Source organism: Pleurodeles waltl, chromosome 6 (genome assembly GCF_031143425.1).
Source record: "Pleurodeles waltl isolate 20211129_DDA chromosome 6, aPleWal1.hap1.20221129, whole genome shotgun sequence".
Taxonomy (NCBI): Eukaryota; Metazoa; Chordata; class Amphibia; order Caudata; family Salamandridae; genus Pleurodeles; species Pleurodeles waltl.
In genome coordinates this window covers 1,194,536,940-1,194,554,821 of record NC_090445.1, presented here as the reverse complement: position 1 = coordinate 1,194,554,821, position 17,882 = coordinate 1,194,536,940, and the positions used below count along the sequence as shown (strand labels likewise).

Sequence of the window (17,882 nt, the reverse complement as noted above, 5' to 3'; positions counted from 1 at the left end):
TCTGACCAAAGTCCAACTGGTCATCGATATTTTCAAGTTTATACGACAATCCTGATTCCTCTGGGTAATAGTTTATTTGACTTTGACAGGGCATCATCCAATAGAAATTAATAATACAACTCCAGCTTGAATTTGAATTTAGTCCACAGTCCAGGATGTGCAGGCCTCAAAAAATCATTAAAATGTTACTAGACCTGCAGGTCAGGTAGCTTGAATAATCTACTCGACCTAACTGTAATGTACTTAACCCGGAAACAGGTCTCAAATTGTTTGATCCTAGACAAATATTGTATTTTACAGTTGCTTTTTTCTTCATTCTCACATATGAGTGCACCTTCAAATATCTGAGTTCAGCATTTCGTCTGTAAAAAAAAATCCTCTTTTGTTGGATTAAATACTCTAAACGTTTACTCCATGTATAATAAATATAGCCCACATAGAGGGTACGCATGATCCATACATGACTTCACTCTTAAGTTTACTAATAGCTTTGCCATCAGGACAGGAGTGTTTCTCAGTTTGTTTAAACACTCACTTTTAATCAGTATATTACTAAAGCATGATGTGGTAGTGCACTGTCATTTACAGACAGTAAATTTCCAAGAAATGTCCAAAAACCTTCCCGCTAATTTGCAGCTTTACTGATAAAACTATATAGTGTATTAACGATAATCTGTGAAAATTGGGTTTCAGAAAACATTTATCATTTGCACATCACCAAGTAAAGTGTTCTGACTTTTTTCATTCTAATAATTTTTTTTTTTTTCATCATACAGAAGTAGAAAAAATGGTCTTTCACAGCTACTGAAATATATTTTGAACTGTTTGTAAAGTTGATGTAGTTGTATAAATGTTGTGTGTTAGGAAATACTGGATACCAAAAGCCTTTCATTTCACTTAGGTCAGACAGTTCACATTACAAAATCCTGGATCTCTGGAGTCACAAGGAAAAGTATTTGCATTGCTTGAAGACAAACATACTTTTGACCTCTGTCTCTGAACACAGAGCAAATGTGACAAGAATAAGATTTAAACGCATCTTAATTGCTAATTCAGTTTCTGACTGAACAGAACTCCTGTTCTTTGGCATCTAGAACGGTGGAGTGGAATAGCTCAACCTCATAAAATAAAACTGGTTGAGAAGAGTTTTTGAGCCTTCATGTTCCACATCCAAGGTAAAATGTATTTATATCTCTGTGTAAAACAATAAGGATCTATTACCAAAGCTAGTCTTTTCATGGAAAGAAGTCTGAAAGAAAGTTTGTGTTAAGAAAATGACTTTACATCACAAAAACATGGCCTAGCGGGTCTCAATTAAGCTAGCGCAAGTCAATTAATACAGCACAGTAATACATAAAATAAATTACAATTTAATACAAAAGCTGTAAATTCTGCATTATTAATTCTTCATTAGCATTTAGTTTTCAGTAACTTTAAACAAATAACTTTGTCAATACATTTCAGTCAGTATTACATGGAACTGCAATGCTCTATCTTTGCACACGTTTTAGATCATTAATCATTGTAAATTTGATATTGTTTCAATACATACTGTTAGTCTAGAGTTAAAATTATGACATAATATCAATTAAATCCTTCAACCATGTAATTTAGTCTTAATACCACAGGGGCAGAGACATCTAGCATGAATGCACACTAACACGTTTTCTCAGTGCATCACTTTACAAGCAAACCATTAATGCTGCGGTTAACAAAAGGCACCACTTCCCCAGACTCCTCCTCTTCTTCTGATGGAGGTTCCCGGCAACTCTTACCAGCTGGTTCAAGACAACCATGTTCGTCTGATGGCATGGAGGATTACAGGGGATGCTGGGGCGTCCCGGTCTTTCATCGCAAGCTGCACTACTCACCAAAAGAGCTCAGACGGATTCTGTGAGCTAGCGGTGTGGGTCGACTTGGTATAGATGGTCATGCTGGTGTCTTCGGCGTTATCTCTATCCTGTAGGGGTGGATGTAGCCCACATGGGAATTTTTTATCAGAGTTGATGGGCACCGGGATGGTGTATTGTGCAATAAATGCTTGTAGATCCGTTCCATGATGTACCAGCTGGGCAACTTCTCTTTGTGTGCAGACGTTTGAGAGGTATTTGACTGTCTTCTCCCCCGGAGCCAAGCTACTCTTCTCTGTTGGATGTCAATGTGGTACTGCGGCTGTTGTGAATATCTGTAATGCAGGGAGTTATCTGATAAGCTGACCATGCTACTATGTCTGATTTTCTGTAGCAGAATGTCAGATGTTCAGGTGCTTGATATCACAGCGAGCATCTTGTCCCTGGATGGGTCTCTTTCTCCATCTCTAGGAAAACCAAAACTAATTTCAGAGTTCTGTATTACCTAGCTTTTCCTTCTCAACCCAAACTCTGTGGTTAGGAGTCTCCGATCCTTTGAGGCCATGACTGAAGAGTACTGTCCTCCAAAGATCAAGCAACTACTCACAGCCCTTAAGAAACCGTTCGAACTGGTCTTGGCAGCTACTATTGCTAGATGGGTGAAGCAGATATTACAGGAGGCGTGCATGGACAACTCCGCCTTTGGAGCACACTCTGCTAGGGGGGGGGGTCCATGGCTTCAAAAACCTTCTCTTTGGAAGGCCGATTGGAGGATATCCTTAGGGCAGCAGATCAGTCTTCAGACTCTACGTTTAAGACCTTTTATTTTAAGCCAGTCACTGGAATGGCCTCACTGGTGGTCAGCTTGCTTTAAACTTGGAAAATCTGATCCTCCAGTCCTGATCTAAAATATAAAATGTCTTAGCTAACGGGAAGGAAAGTTTTGGTTCTATTGAGGACACTGAGGCGAGGATTATCCCTGGCAGTTATTTATTCCCACTTAGCGACCCTGCCTTACCTTTACAGATGTGAGGATTGGATGTTGGATGTACTGTAATCTTATGACTATTATTGTGTTTGAGGATTGTTTCTTAACAATGTTGGAGAGTAGAGTTTTGGAGATTATGGTGTTGATTCATTCTTTTACTATGGTAGGGTCAGACCAGAAGCAAGATGCCTGGATTAAAATGATGCAAGGACGCCTATCTCATGAAGAAAGAGGAAGTGCAGTACCTTAGTGGATGATTTTTAAGGAGGACTTTATGGTTGCATTGTTGGAAGTTCTACATAAAGACTCATGGGATTTGTCGTCTTTACTGCTTAATGGATATGATGTTGGGTTTAGCTGCTGAGCAATACATGGAAAAAGTTGTTGCATTATTCTCGCCTCCGTATCTTTAATAGAATTGAAGCTTTCCTTTGCGTTAGCTGCGTAATTTTATATTTAGATATGCTTCGTACTCTTGTTCTTCTTGCTGTAAAATGTTATGCCCCTTAGTACTATGGATGTTTTAGAAAATGTGGTCTTTGTATGTGTTGCTGAATAACTTCCATTATGAAAAGCTTACTTCAAATTGTCAAATCCATTAGATTGTCATCAGTGATGTGATTAGTGATGTCATCCTTGATGCAATGTAACATACCATATGCCATGAGTGATGTAATATAAGAGGTCATAAGCAGTGCATTGTGGATGCACAGTTCTAGTTAGGTCAGTAATGTATAACTAGTAAATTCCAGTGTTTTTGTTTTTTTTAAATATTAGTTGTTATATTCTTACAATACTTAACCATAATGTCATACAAAACACAGTGACGGCAACTACTGTGTAGTTATACTTAGGACTGGGCTTCCATAGGAAATAGATTCTTTGTTTTACTATTAACTTTGGTGCTGTTTGATTAATCGTCACAAAACTTTAAAAAAAAATAAAAAATTGGTGGCTCCTATCTGCACCGGGGATGGGTGTTGGTTTGGAGGCCGCTAGGCCATAGGCCATCCCAGCAGTCCCAAACATCAAACATAGTTTTGGTTCACCAGGTGGGATTGGGGCACCTAAACATAAATAATTACATTTAAATAATGGCACTAATGTGAAGTGAGCGGAGTAGCTTCTCATTTCATATTCACTGCACCTGCCGGGGAGCACCCTGCTTTTTATATGTATTGTTTCATCCCTAGTTTATCCTAGAAGGGGCAGGGGCACCACTAAGCATTTGTTAAATATTGTGGGGGCTGTAGGGAGAGGACAAACAACCTCTTCTCTCACCTACCAAGAGCATAAACAAGCATTTGCAATGCAACGGGTCTCGCGTTTGCTCATGTTAGAGCTGATAGCGTTGTAAACTCCTAACCCGACTTTTCACCTATCGGGCAAAAGTGCATTTATATACGTAACCCAAAAAAGTGCAATTAACTATGTAAAGCGCTCGACTTCTGCCAAGCGAGATCTCGCTCGTAAATTAGAGAAAAATAAGTCCACGAGCCCGATGGGAAAACAGCGAGCCTCGCATGTTTTCTGTACTTGGTCGCTGCGCTCGAGGAGGGCTAGCCACCGGAAAAGGCATGAAGTATGCGTGCCTTCGACTAATGAAAGCAAGCAGATTGTATGAGGCAAGCCCACAAACCAATAAAAAAACACTGACGTGACGTTGACAGGGCTCCGAGCCCTTTTCTGAACACTAAAGAGTCTCGCTGCGATACGCATGTGCGAGCGCATGCAACGAAGGCTCAACCCTAAAAAAATTAAGTTGCAGTCAGTTTCCTGGGTCATTGAATACAAGGCTGCCAGGAGAGCCTACCACATTTGTTTTAAAACACTTTGAGCTGAAGCTGTATGCCCTTCACTTGGAGTGTGGGGCCCCTTGTGGTTGGCCCCATGGCTATATTTTGTGGCCTGAAGAGTTTTAAATAGTCATATTTATGTTTTTTTTTTATTTAATTTTTTTTAGTAAAATGCTCTATTGAAAATATTTTTGTGAAACTCGTATTAATCATTGCCATGCATACCATGCATTGTTTCTTTAATTGATTTTTATGCCAAAACAATTGGCAAATATGGACAAGAGGTACATAAACATCCTGTTATAAATGGAGTGATTACAACCAAGTAGACTATCAAATTTCAAACAACACTGCTTTGCCTTAATAGATATTGACCAGTGTTCCAGATATATTATAGTCATCATTCAAATTGTCCCATCCATTTTCCCATACTTGCCCATGCTTCCGTGGGCACCCTCTGGCCTCATGGCCCATGTGACATGTACACCCGTCTCCTCGTTGCAATTCCAACAGAGAGAGGGAGGGGCGGAGGACATCCAATGCACTGCAGTATCCTGCTTTGTAACCAAAAGTGCCGTGCCCAGGAATGTTCTTTCAGTTCTCATGCCCCAGGAGCCCTCAGGCACACCAAGCAGCATCAGTAGAGGGGAGAGAGGTGACTCCCACCCCAGTACACTCATTAATTAGTGTGTCTTCCCGGTCCAATAAATCGTTACCACCTGACACGATCACATCACATCATATGGTAAAGGTCCACCAATTAATTCCCACATCGGGGGCATTTCGGGTCAATGTAATGTTAGCTGTGTACAAATAATATGTTTGAACTAACCGTAATCGTGAAGAGATAGTAAGTTCTCGTGGGCCATCAAAACATCTCTCCAACCCTCTTCGCCTCTGCGACCCAACCATCCTTCTCATCGAATTTTAAGATGTTTCAGTGTACTTGATGAATGGACTGGTAATGTGCGGTAAATCTGAAAAATTCCACCAAGACCTCCCCTCAGGAGTTTTGCCTCCAAGGGACAATATATTATGGCAACATTTCGGATATCAGGACATGAGCATGAACAGCGTGTCATAACTGGAGCTATTTATAGAATTGGGTGTGTGTGAGAGCTTAAGTGTATTGAAGGTCTTGAAAGAAACGAATGTGCGTTCCAGATCAAACGTTTCCCAGCTGTGTGATGGCAATAAGATTTTAAGTCATGGACCCCTGGAGTATTGTGACCTCCTTTAGCCAGGTGCAGTACCAAAGAGGGATCCATTTTGTGAGTCTGTCTTCCCCCACTGTACCTGTTAGAGCGCTGCTCTCCAAGCCAGAAATACCTCCCTGGTGACCAGGCAGGGGCATAGATTTGGAGACCCATATAGTCTGTAGACGAGGAAAACCCATCAGGGTAACTCTGGCAGGTATTTAGGACTCGACCATCCTCCGGTATACCATTGTTAATGACGAAAAGATGGGAAGCGAAGTAGTACAGATAGAGATTGTCCATTCCTAGGCCCCCATCATATGGTCCTTGTTTGCAGTGCACAAATGCAAAGCGAGGGCGGTATCCATGCCAAAGGAATGTCCTGCTGGTCCTTCCAGGTTACAAAACCACACACGGGGCAAGTGTGCTGATCCCCTAATAAAGCCAGTAGGCCTGCCTTTTATATTTTGATGCTATGACTTGTTTCACAAAGCCAATAGGTCTGTCTTACTTAAAATGCCACTCTTTATATTGTTCCTCTGTGTTCCAAAACCTCAGAAATTCACTGAAAAAACAAAAGTTAAAGTGAGGTTATATTAGGGTATGTTAATAATATCTTACTTCACATTAAAAAAAAAAACTCTGAAATTAAATGACATGAAACCAAGGATAAAGTGATGTTAGAGTTAGGTGTAAACGTCAGTAAAAATGTAACCTTTTAAACTAAAAACACTGAAATTCACCATTTATAGGTATCTGAAGTAATTATACTTTGCACCTTTGCCATGCGCGGCTTACGATGTCACATATTACATCAGTCATGACTTCTTCTATGACCTGATTTAGGACATCACTGATGACATCTTAAATAACATAATTAAAGATAACACTGTGCATGGGGAGGGCACAATTTATAGTTACTTCAGTAAACTATAACTGGTGAATTTCTCTTTTTTTTTTTTTTTTTTTACTTTTTTTTTTTTAGTTTAAAATGTTATGTTTTTTGCTGTTTTTGTCAAATAACAGCTGTATCAGCATGTGACCTCCGATTCTAAGAAAGTAACCTCTTCGGTATGTCTCCTGAACTCCACATGAGTTATCCACCAACCTTCAGCTTTAAATATATGTTTTAAATGTAATCATTTTGTCTGGAACATCAGCTTGACATTTTCTTAAAATTAATGTTTTTCTTTGTGACATTAAATGTTTTCATTTTGGATTAATAAAAAGTGTGATTTCTCCAGATGTAACATATCATTTTAATGAGCTAAGAGTACCTTTGTCCCAGAGAATCAGAAAAATATATTTTAATAAATATAGTTGGTGTTTTTACTAAGCGTGCACATGTAGTGCTGCTATTCATGGACAAATTACTCTTTTCATGCCCGTTCATTATAATCATCAACTACTCCAGGTGTCCATGAAATTGCAGGGATTTTCAGTACCTTTCACCGGGTATAGCAAGAATTATGCAAACAGCAGCCACAATAGGTGAAGGATCTTGACTGTGCCAATCTGTAACAGGCACAGATATGCCATTAGTGCCCACATTAGGTCATGAGTGAGCACAATGAGCAGAGTTATCACAGGTATAACCAGAACATTGTCAAGAATGCCCTTGATTATCAAGAACGAACCACCATTATTTCATGAATAACCAAAATGTTGAAAAAAATTCACAAAACATGTCTCGCATTGAAACTTTGATCAATGTTAGGCCAGCGTAGACCCAACAAGTCACCTGACATTTCCTACACACCTCATCCCACCACATAATGTGCCACCTCAAACTTTCAACCATTCACGCTCTCATACATTCACACATACGCTGGCAAAAGCATGCATGTAGACCCACACAGAAACAGGCCCTTCACCTCTTCCTGATTTAAAATGTTTAGGCTGTGAAGTGCTGCATATCATACTCATCTAGTTGGGATAAGTCTTAGGAGTTCCTGGAACAACCTGGGGGCAGCAGCCAGAAGGGCATGTCATTATTGGTCTGCCTCCTCTTGTTCCAGCCAGCTTTTAAATTAAAATGTTTTATATGCAATAGTTCAGCCCCTTCGCCAACTTTCAACACTCTTGGAGAAGGTGGTCACCCGTACTACTGTGATCTTCTGGATAACAGCCAAGCAGTCTTCTACCCCAATTTCTGTCCTTGGGCTATATTCTCAAAAGTGCACACATGATGCACTAGGCATGTGTGCCTTCTTTTCGTGTGCCCAGAGCACTTGGGTATTATAGAAGGGGCCACAGATACTAGTGCAGCCCTTTCAGATCGTGCCAGCACACATGTAGTGTCGGCATGTTGTCAGTGTGGCATTCCCTCACTTGCATGGGGGCTTGGCACCAAGCAAATAAGGAAACTATTTCTGCCTGTGCCATATTGTTGATGTGGGCATAGAGGCAAAGGAGCTGCCGGAGTGTGCTCTGACTATATCCACCTAGAGGCCCATGAGCCGTCTTATCGAAAATGCTTTGGGGTGCAACAGGAGTGGACGCCCACTTTTTTGCATCCCTGGATTTTTCTGGTGTTACAGAAGGGCTCTACAGACTCTTACGCGGTTCCTTCTGTATTACAGATCATGCCTAAACACGACCTCGAGGGGTGTTCCCTCATGTCAGTGCTGTCCAGGCCCATGCAAATCAGGAAACACCTTGACTCTGCATCCCACACTGTATTGCAGACAGGGGAGTATGTTCGGCCATAAAACAGCAAAATTTGTGTCCCAAAATCTCAAAATTTGTGGTATGTTCATGGTAGGTAGAAAATGTTCCTGCCACATAAATGCTACCAGGCATGTGCTCTGTCGCTGGAAACTGCTTTGTCACAACCTGCAACCTTGCAAAGTCTCCAGCAACACAGCGACTGGAACGGGAGGGTGTCTGGTGCCGCGGAGCACAGATTGCAATATGAAACCTTCCCTTCCCGGCATCCGACAACCTGCGTTCTTTGGGGGTTGGGTTACAGGAATGTGAGGGAGGGGGGGAGTAAGAGTCTGTGGATGGAGTGGGAGGGCCTTGTGAGTCATGGGATGAGGGGAGGCAAATGAGGAGTCACCGCATAGCAGTGGAATGGAGGTGGCAGAGAAAATGGCTTAATGCCCTTGTGCCAGGTTCGTTATATAAACAAAAAGTGAAATAAAAAAAAGAGGCGACATGGGGGAGGTTTGAGGTGGACAGAAGTGTGAGGTACAAGCGCCTGCAGAGCATGGGATGGGCTGTAGGTAAATTGCTCAGGGTGGGGCTCTGTGCATTTTAAAGGCAAGTGGCAGAGGAAGTTAAATAATCAAAAATGATTGTCTCCACCACATAGATTGCATAACATAGGCACATCTTTTGCTATCGTTGTCAGTTTTTCTTAAATAACATCTGCAGTGTCATTAACAAACTCACCATGCAAGGTGAAATTGAATTACTGACCTGTTTGTACTATCTAAACAAAGTAGACCTTCAGTTTTAACTGATTATCAGAATGTTTTTATGTTATTTTGTAATTATTTATGAGAATGTCTGGCATATTTAGAAATAGTTTTTATGAATTATATAATAAATATTCTGCAACCCCCAACATTTGGGAGAGACGTCCATGGGCTTCTTTGTAAGATTTGGGCTCCGGCAGTTATTCTTTTACAAATTAGGCACTTGTTACAGTGATTTACTGAACCCACATCTGACCATACTTATAGCTACTTAATCACTGCTACTTGCTCTGGGTGCACTAATTTCCAGCTTAGTTAATTCACTGTATTATTACTTATAATTACTAATAATACGTCCAGAGTAGTACCACAAAAGAAATTTTAAACTGCAAAGTTAGATAGATATCCCCTTTCTGTGTGTCTTTTCTAACCCAATCATTCTTGTTTGGTATAAACCGTGGCATAAAAACATATGTTCATCTCATTAGGGATTTGCTTCCCTGTCAGAATAATTACAAAGCTGGAGTAAACTTTCAGGCTGGTTTAGAAAACCTACTAGACACAAAGGTGCAAATGGCAGTTTAAAATGAACAATGACACATAATCCTGACATTTATTCGAGGGTATAGTTATTAATCATAAGAGATTGACAAGAGGGTTTCTAAGAGTTTTTTTTTTTTTTTTTTTTTTTAAACAGGGAGATGAAGACTTAGGGAGCAGAGGCAAAGGTGTAATTTAGTAATTAAAAGCAACATAAAGCAGGGGACAACACGGATGTTGGATTCCAGGAAGATAGTGGTAAATGAGAAGGGGGCACGCAGTGCATCAAGCAGGCTGGAGCTAGGTGGAATGAGACTTCAAAACAAGCTAAATAGACAACAGAACCGTGGCCTGTGTAGTCCAGTCCCTAAAACTGAGTGTGTCTCTTGGAGAAACTCTTACTAGAAAGAAATTCCAGGAATCGTGACATGTGTTTGCTGCACTCTGCATGCAATCAGATAAACTCCTCCCTTGTAGTAGGTATTCACTAGAGGAACTCATTTACGCAAGTCAGTGTGTGCTACGTTCAATTTAAGACTGATCGTCCAAAAACGAGTTGGTTTGTTTTCTGTTTTTTTGACGGTATGGCATTGACTCTCTCAGTGTCTTATATTGTAGCTTACAACTGCAGAAAGCCATGAATGTTTGGCTTTGGAAATTAAGCAATGGCAAAATGGACATTAGCAGTAAAAATATTTCCTGCAAAAGAATGAGCCTGGCCTTGGTTAATGAGTCAGCCTTTGATACTTGATGCACGGTGTGGTTTGTAATGTGCAGTGCGATATTTGACATGTAAAAGCCCTCAGGAAGTGGGCAAATATGAACAACAACACACGTGCCTCTAATTAAAGCTGACGCTCAAAAGAGGTTTGGCAAGATGCAATAAATAATGTTCTGAAGATGGAGGAGTACCCAGAAGTTATGAAGGGCTCGATCCGCTAAGCTTATAAAGTACCTAAGTCCAACATAGCAGCACAGCATGACCATTTGTGCGCATGTAAATACACAACCCTGAAAAATATGTATAAATAAGGACGTTTAGCCCGTATGTCTGAAATGTATTATTCTCAAATAGAAAGAGACACAAATCTGTACTATAGTTTTGTGTGTCTAATACTAAAAGTAGGTACAGGTGGTTGCTTTCAAAAGTGCAGCAGGTAAAGTGACATGAGTGTCCAAGTTTTTTAGGCGCCTGCAACACCCTGCTTAAAGCTGATATTTTACTACCTCACCAGGGGACGGGTGCCCATCGTCCTTGCTTTCGCTCGAGCTCCCGGCATCCTTGCTACATCATGGAGTAGTTAAACACCTAATGACCTGAGCGTGTTGGTCTTCATACATCTCTCTCAGGTAGTTCTTTCCCAGGCAATGTATACAGTTTAATTATGCCACGACCCCTGAAAATGTGTGTTTCGCTGTTAAAACAGGGAGAGAACACCCAATAGTTTTCAGGGGTTTAGGGAAATAGATTCCTGCACAGGTTAACATTTTTGTCCCTCTGCAACAATGTGAAATGCGCATTGCATGAAATTTAAGCATGCAAAATATTTAATGTGTTGACAAATATGCAAAACTAAATGTTATGCTTGTGTCTCTACGTAATGTATAGCATGCAGTTTTTACTAAGCGGAGCATTACAATGCAGGCCAGCCCAATGTAAGTTCCACACAGGTAATTTCTTGCCTATTACAATGCAGTACTTTACCATGCAAGTGAGTATTTTTTAATGCTATTTTAAGCATAATTTTGTAAAAAGCAATTGGGTATTTAAGGGTAATTGGATGTGATTTTAGGGTTTGGGGTGTGGGTAGAGGAAAAGAGAGGTAGGGTTATTTAGGATTCAGAGGTGGTACATGGCCCGCTCGCTAAAATCTTTAGACAGCATGGCCTAAACATCTACGCCGGTGATCCCCAACTAATCCTCACCTTGACCAACGACCGATCAACAGCCAAGAGAAATTTCCACAACGGAATTAAAGCAGTTTCCGTCTCGATGGAAACCAGCTGCCTCAAACTCAGCTCTGACAAGACCGAGATCCTCGAACTCTGCTCCCCCCTCTGCCTGTGTCGACTCCCAACCCCACCGACCACGCACGCAACCTGAGCATCATCCTGGACTCCACGCTTTCCATGACCTATCAAGTCAACACTGTCTCATCGTCCTGCTTCCACACCCTGTGCCTGCTTCAGAAGATATAGAAGTGGAGCCCCACAGGGACAAGGAGGACGTTCACCCACATGCTTGTCAGCAGCAAACTGGACTACAGCAACATACTCTATGCCGGCATCACAAAGAAGCTTCAAACAAGACTACAGAGATTCCAGAACGAAGCAGCCAGATTCATTCTGGACATCCTCCGCCACACACACATCTCCGCCCACCTCAGAGACCTGCACTGGCTACCGGTCAACAAACGCATCACTTACAAGCTACTGACACACCTACAAGGCACTGCACAGCATCAGACCGTCCTACCTCAACCACTGCCTGACCTTCTACGTCCTCATAAGGCAGCTCAGATTCTCCCAAATTATCCTTGCCGCCACCCCCAGAAACAGGAAGAGCACAGCCGGAGGCAGATCCTTCTCTTATCAGTTCAGGAAGGATCTCAAGATCTGGCTCTTCGAATCAGCAGCATGTTCGCAACAGCGCCTTGAGACCCCACAGGCGATTAGCTGCGCTTTACAAGTGTCTGATTGATTGATTGATTGATTGATAGTTTGTAGAGGTAAAAGAAGTTAGGGGTTTTTAAGGTTCAGGAGTGGGTAGAGGTAAAGGGAGATGAGGGATTTTTAGAGATCAAAGGCAGGTAACAATAAAGGTAGGCTTCATGGGTGGGTAGAATTAAAGGGAGTTCAGACATTTTTAGCTTTTAGTGGCAGGTGGGGGTAAATGGGTGTTTAGGGTTAAGGGGAGGGTATAGGTAAAGGGAGGGAAGGGTTTTTAGGGTTCAGGATGTAAAAAGAGGTAAGGTTTTTTTTTTTTTGTGCCAGTAGAGGCAAAGGGAGGTAAGGGGTTTTTAGGATTCTGGGACAGTTAGAGATAAAAGGAGGTAAATGGCTTTTTGGGTTCAGGAGTGGGTAGAGGTAAAGGGATATAAGGTTTTTTTCAGGTTGGTATTACACAGTGGTGGTCACAACTACGTATTTTAGTTAGGGTCAGGTTTAAATAAGAAATGGATTTTTGGGTTTCCTAATAACTTTGGCTCAGTTTGACGAATCTTGACAAACCTTCCAAAACAAAAAGGTTCATCTACCTTATCTTGTTTCTGGAAAGTTTTGGGATGGTCTGTCAGGTGGGGGCTAAAAAATGGTGGGCCCCAAACAAGATTTCCTCATGAAATTTTCTATAGGAACTTTAGACACAGCTACAACCAAAACAGCTGAACAGAATTTTACCAACTTTGGCAGAAAACTGGATCTCAATCCATAAAGTGTGCTTTTTGTGGCTTGGTATAAATCTGTCCAGTAGTTATTGAGAAATTAAGATTCAGAATTTAGGTACATATAGAGACCGGGTAGGACTGTGGGATGCTGATGCCTATGTGGTATGCTTAGGACTATTCAAGGTCCAAAATACATATTTGACTCATTAAGGTCCAAAACTGAAGCATTTTACTTGTAGTTTATGTAAGGGTTTTGACATTTATTGCTTGCGGATTCCCTATGAATGAATGAATGGACGCGGGCTGGCTAGGTGCATTTGGCACAAGCAACTAGGCCAAGTGTCTGTGTTCCCGACAGGCTTGATGTTTTAAGGATTGGAGAGCATATTGAATACAATTTAGTGCTGATTGACGAGGAGGTAAAATTATATTTTGGAGCTCATCACAGTAAAGCAGTTTTTTTTTGCTATGGCAGATTTGTAAATGAACTGGGTCTTCCATTTGAATTTGACACGCTTTGCTAGTATTCCTCTTTCCTACTGCTATATTACGTTATCTTGATTAGCCTTGAGAAAGTCCAATATTGGACAAAACACGTCAGATGAATCATCTGTATTCTATTCTATATGATAAATGTGAAAACAATAAAAGGAACTGAAGCCACCACTCCTTTTATGTTCCGGATTACTTGTTTGAGGAGGAGAAAATAAGGACTATTGCATGGGGATTGTTGGCAAAAAGGTTTCATTGGCTATAACACTGTACGTTTCATTATGTGCATGCTCCAGTTTGATTGTTTAATTGGTGTGAGGAGCGGATGCCATAGATGTTGTGGTACCTTGCTTATTGACATTGATGTGGGGATGAGCACCAGTAATATCACAGTTGCTTAGCTGTTTGTAAAATTAAAATATATAATTTCTTTCCTCACTGGCAGAGCTCAGAGTCCACCTCCCTCCATTCCGCTCTGAAGCCACCAAAATCATCTGCGGTGTACCCCTGGGATCATCCCTCAGCCTGACCCTCTTTAACATCTACATGATTCCGCTCGCAAACACCGCCCGTTCTCACAACCTCAACATCGTCTCATACGCCGATGACACCCAGCTGATCCTCTCCCTCCCTTACCAAGGACCCCGCCACGGCCAAAACCAACCTCCACGAAGGAATGAAGGCTATCCCCGAATGGATGAAGAGCAGCTGCCTGAAACTGAATTCTGACAAAACCGAGTTCCTCATCCTCGGCTCCTCCTCCACCGCATGGGAAAACTCCTATTGACCTGCAACAGTGAGAACCGAACTGACACCCACCGACCACGCACGGAACCTGAGATTCATCCTTGACTCATTGCTATCAATGACCCAGCAAGTCAACACCGTCTCTTCCTTCTGCTTCAACACCCTCTGCATGCTTCGGAAGATCTACAAATGGATCCCCACTGAAACCAGAAGGAGGTCACCCAAGCCCTTGTAAGCAGCAAACAGGACTATGGCAATGCTCTCTATGCAGGAACCACAGCCAAGCTCCAGAAAAGACTGCAACGTATACAGAACGCCTCCGCACACCTCATCTTGGCATCCCCCCCCACAGCCACATCACAGCCCACCTGAGAAACCTGCACTGGCTCCCAGTCAACAAGAGAATCACGTTCAAACTCCTCACACATGCTCACAAGGCACCACACAACACCAGACCAGAATACCTCAACAGACGGCTCTCCTTCTACACCCCGACCGACAGCTTCACTCCGCTGACCTTGCCCTCTCCACTGTCCCACGCATCCACAGAACAACCACCGGCAGCAGATCGTTCTCCCACCTCACCGCCAAGACATGGAACACTTTTCCACTCACCTACGACAGGCACAGGACCTACTTACCTTCAGGAGACACCTCAAGACTTGGCTGTTCGATCAGTAGCAGCCCCCTCCCCCACCCAATTAGCAGGTTGAGACCCTCACGGGTGAGTAGTGTCCTTTACAAATGCTTTGATTGATTGATTGATTAATCTGATTGCCTGGCGCCACATCAACAAAGATGTGAAGATGGGGTGGCAGCCATTTTACGACTTGGAAACTCAGGCCCTCATTTCAAGTGTAATGGTAGACCGCCACACCTGTGGTGGCTGTCTTACTGCCTCAGACCCGGCGGTAAAGACTGCCACATTACAAGTAGGCCAGTTCGGCCAATGCCAAACTGCCATACCGCCGCCCGTCCTGCCGGTGCGGTCACAGCGACACATTCAACAGAAAGCTCCTCCGGGCCGGTGGCAGGCCTTACACCATCAGCCGAATGAGGAGGCAACATACTGCCAGGCAACATGCTGCCAGGCTGTTTGTGGAAGTCACAGCGCCATGAAAACCCTGGCGGTAACACACCCGGCAACAGGAATCTCCACTCCTGTCACCGGCACACCCATCCCCACACATACACACACTTCCAAACCCCCACCCAACCGCACACATCCATACTAACATCCCCACCCGCTCTCACACTGACCTACACAAATCCCCACTCACACATACGCACCCCCCTCCGCATTCTTGCACACCCCCACCCCTCTACGCATATATCCATTCAAACTCCCGATCAGCACACTTCCATACAAACACCCCCACCCGACTGCACGCATACACACAGACACCCCACTATTAACATACACACACCCCCCCACTTGCATGCATACACAGACACTCCCACTGGCATGCATCCCAATGCACATACCTACTCATTCACTCGCACCCCAACACCCCCTCCCCTCTGCATACATGCAGACACACACACCTTCCACGCACACATACATACACACATGCACTCATGCACACCCATTCTGCTACACATACATGCACACACCACACACATGCACCCAAAAACTCCCTACCCCACTGCGCCCCCCTCCCCCCCCCCTCAAGCCGGATGGCCTACTTACCCATTTCGGCAAGGTGGTTGTCCGGGGGGATGAGTCCTGGCGTTTGCCAGCACTGCACTGCTGCGCCATATTACTCATCATAATACGGCGGGTGGAGTCCTGTTGGCGTGGCAATGGAACTGTTTCTCTTTCTCTGTCGGCCAGGCCCACGGGGTCGGATTTCCACCCATAGACTGGCGGGAATCCTAAGCAACTCCTAATTGCGCGGTCTTCGGACCGGCAACACTGTCGATCTGTTGGCGGAGGCTGCTTCGGCCGTCTTGCAAAAAAATCTTCCAAAGTCGTAATGAGGGCCTCAGTCTCCAGTCCAGTCCAGTAAAAAGTATAAAAAAGATAGGGGGCATTCCTTTCCCTTTAAACCAGGTAGGTGGGGGTCCTGTGAAAAGAAATAAAGACCAGCCTCTACCACCCTTTTCACTTTTAATTCCCCTATGGTAGGTTGGGGCCAGGGGGTGATTTTATTAGGGGAGGGGAGAGTGCCCCCGCCACTTCCCATTGGACCATTAGAAGGCTTCCGGGACCCCACCCATGGGGCAATATCACTTTATATTACATTATCTATCACATTAAAGGGAAGAGGAGCGCAAGACTCCCTCTCAGTGCCATTTTGAGACCCTGGTGACCCTACTGCCAGGGCAGGTTTGCTTATTCTGGTAAGGGGAGTGTGCCTCCCCACACTTCCTGAGCTATAACATAGTCCCAGGGTAGAAACAACATTTAGTTGCAGTGGGTGCCTGATCACACCCCGGTAACCAAAAGCAATGGGAGGCCTTAGGCCGCTGGTCAGCCCCTGGGACCCTCAACCCAGCAAGCTCCCCTGTCTGCATCTATCCTGGATGTGGCAGGAGTGGCTATATTTGTTTGCCCCCACCCTGCTGCCTGAGCTCATTTGGTCAGGGAACTGCAGTATCCCGGGGGATGAGGCCCAGGGGCCACTTGGTTGCTAGCCCAGGGTGATTCGGTCCCTGGGGACCTTCCATGGCTCTTGGAAGGGGCCCCATCCCCTCTCCCCCCGAATCAAATTTGGCCATTCAGGATGGGGTTCCTGGGCCCTTAAGAAGCTCTGGAGTGGGGCCCCCGCATCTCCTCCCATTAAAGGTGTAATTGGCCCAAGGGGATGGGGTCACTGAGACCTTTAGAATGCTTGAGGACAGTGGACGGATGCCCAAACCACATTAAACAAAAAAATCAACCTCCGGAGGTCAGTAATTTGGGCCTTTTAAAAGGCTTGTGCAGAGAGCCCTGGGCCTTTTAAAAAGCTCTTGGGTGACACGCACCCTTCTCCCCTTTAAAAAAAAATGCTTGCTCCGAGGAATGGCCATGAAAAGGCTTGAGGAGGGGTGGGAGGGAGCACACGTCCTCCTCCCCATATAAAACAATTTTGAAAAAACAGGTAATGCCAAATGAACTGTTTAAATTTACTGTTTCAGCTACGGAACACTCCATAATGTCTTTCAAGGGCTTTTTTTCATTTTTTTTATTTTTATGCTGGTGGTGCACCTGGAAGAGGCAGTGGCACCACAAAGTTTTAAGTGTTGTGGGGGGGCTGCATGGAGCACCCTGGGGGATGGGGCGGGGAGCATTTGAAACCCCCCCCACACCCCCAAAACACCATTATTGATTAATTGCAGTAAGTCTCCTGGATCATTAAATCCATGATCCTATGATAGCTTACCATGTTTTTCACAGCATTCTGCTTTGGGGCAGTATGCTTTTCAGCTGGATGCAGTGACCATTTGTGATTGGTTGTATGACTGTGCTTTGTAGCCTGAAAA

General features: G+C 43.6%; 1 protein-coding gene across 2 annotated transcripts in view; it reads left to right on the top strand.

The window, feature by feature from the left end:
* The window catches only part of ANXA7 (annexin A7), a 387,587-nt gene that overhangs the window by 40,374 nt on the left and 329,331 nt on the right, over positions 1-17,882 (top strand). Inside the window, exon 1 of one of the 2 annotated variants that reach the window (XM_069240455.1) lies at positions 8,889-8,946. The exons of the other annotated variant lie outside the window; for it this stretch is intronic. The gene's annotated coding sequence lies outside the window, so the exon portion shown is untranslated. Of the gene's footprint in view, positions 1-8,888; positions 8,947-17,882 lie in introns of those variants that run through there. 2 annotated transcript variants of the gene reach the window in all.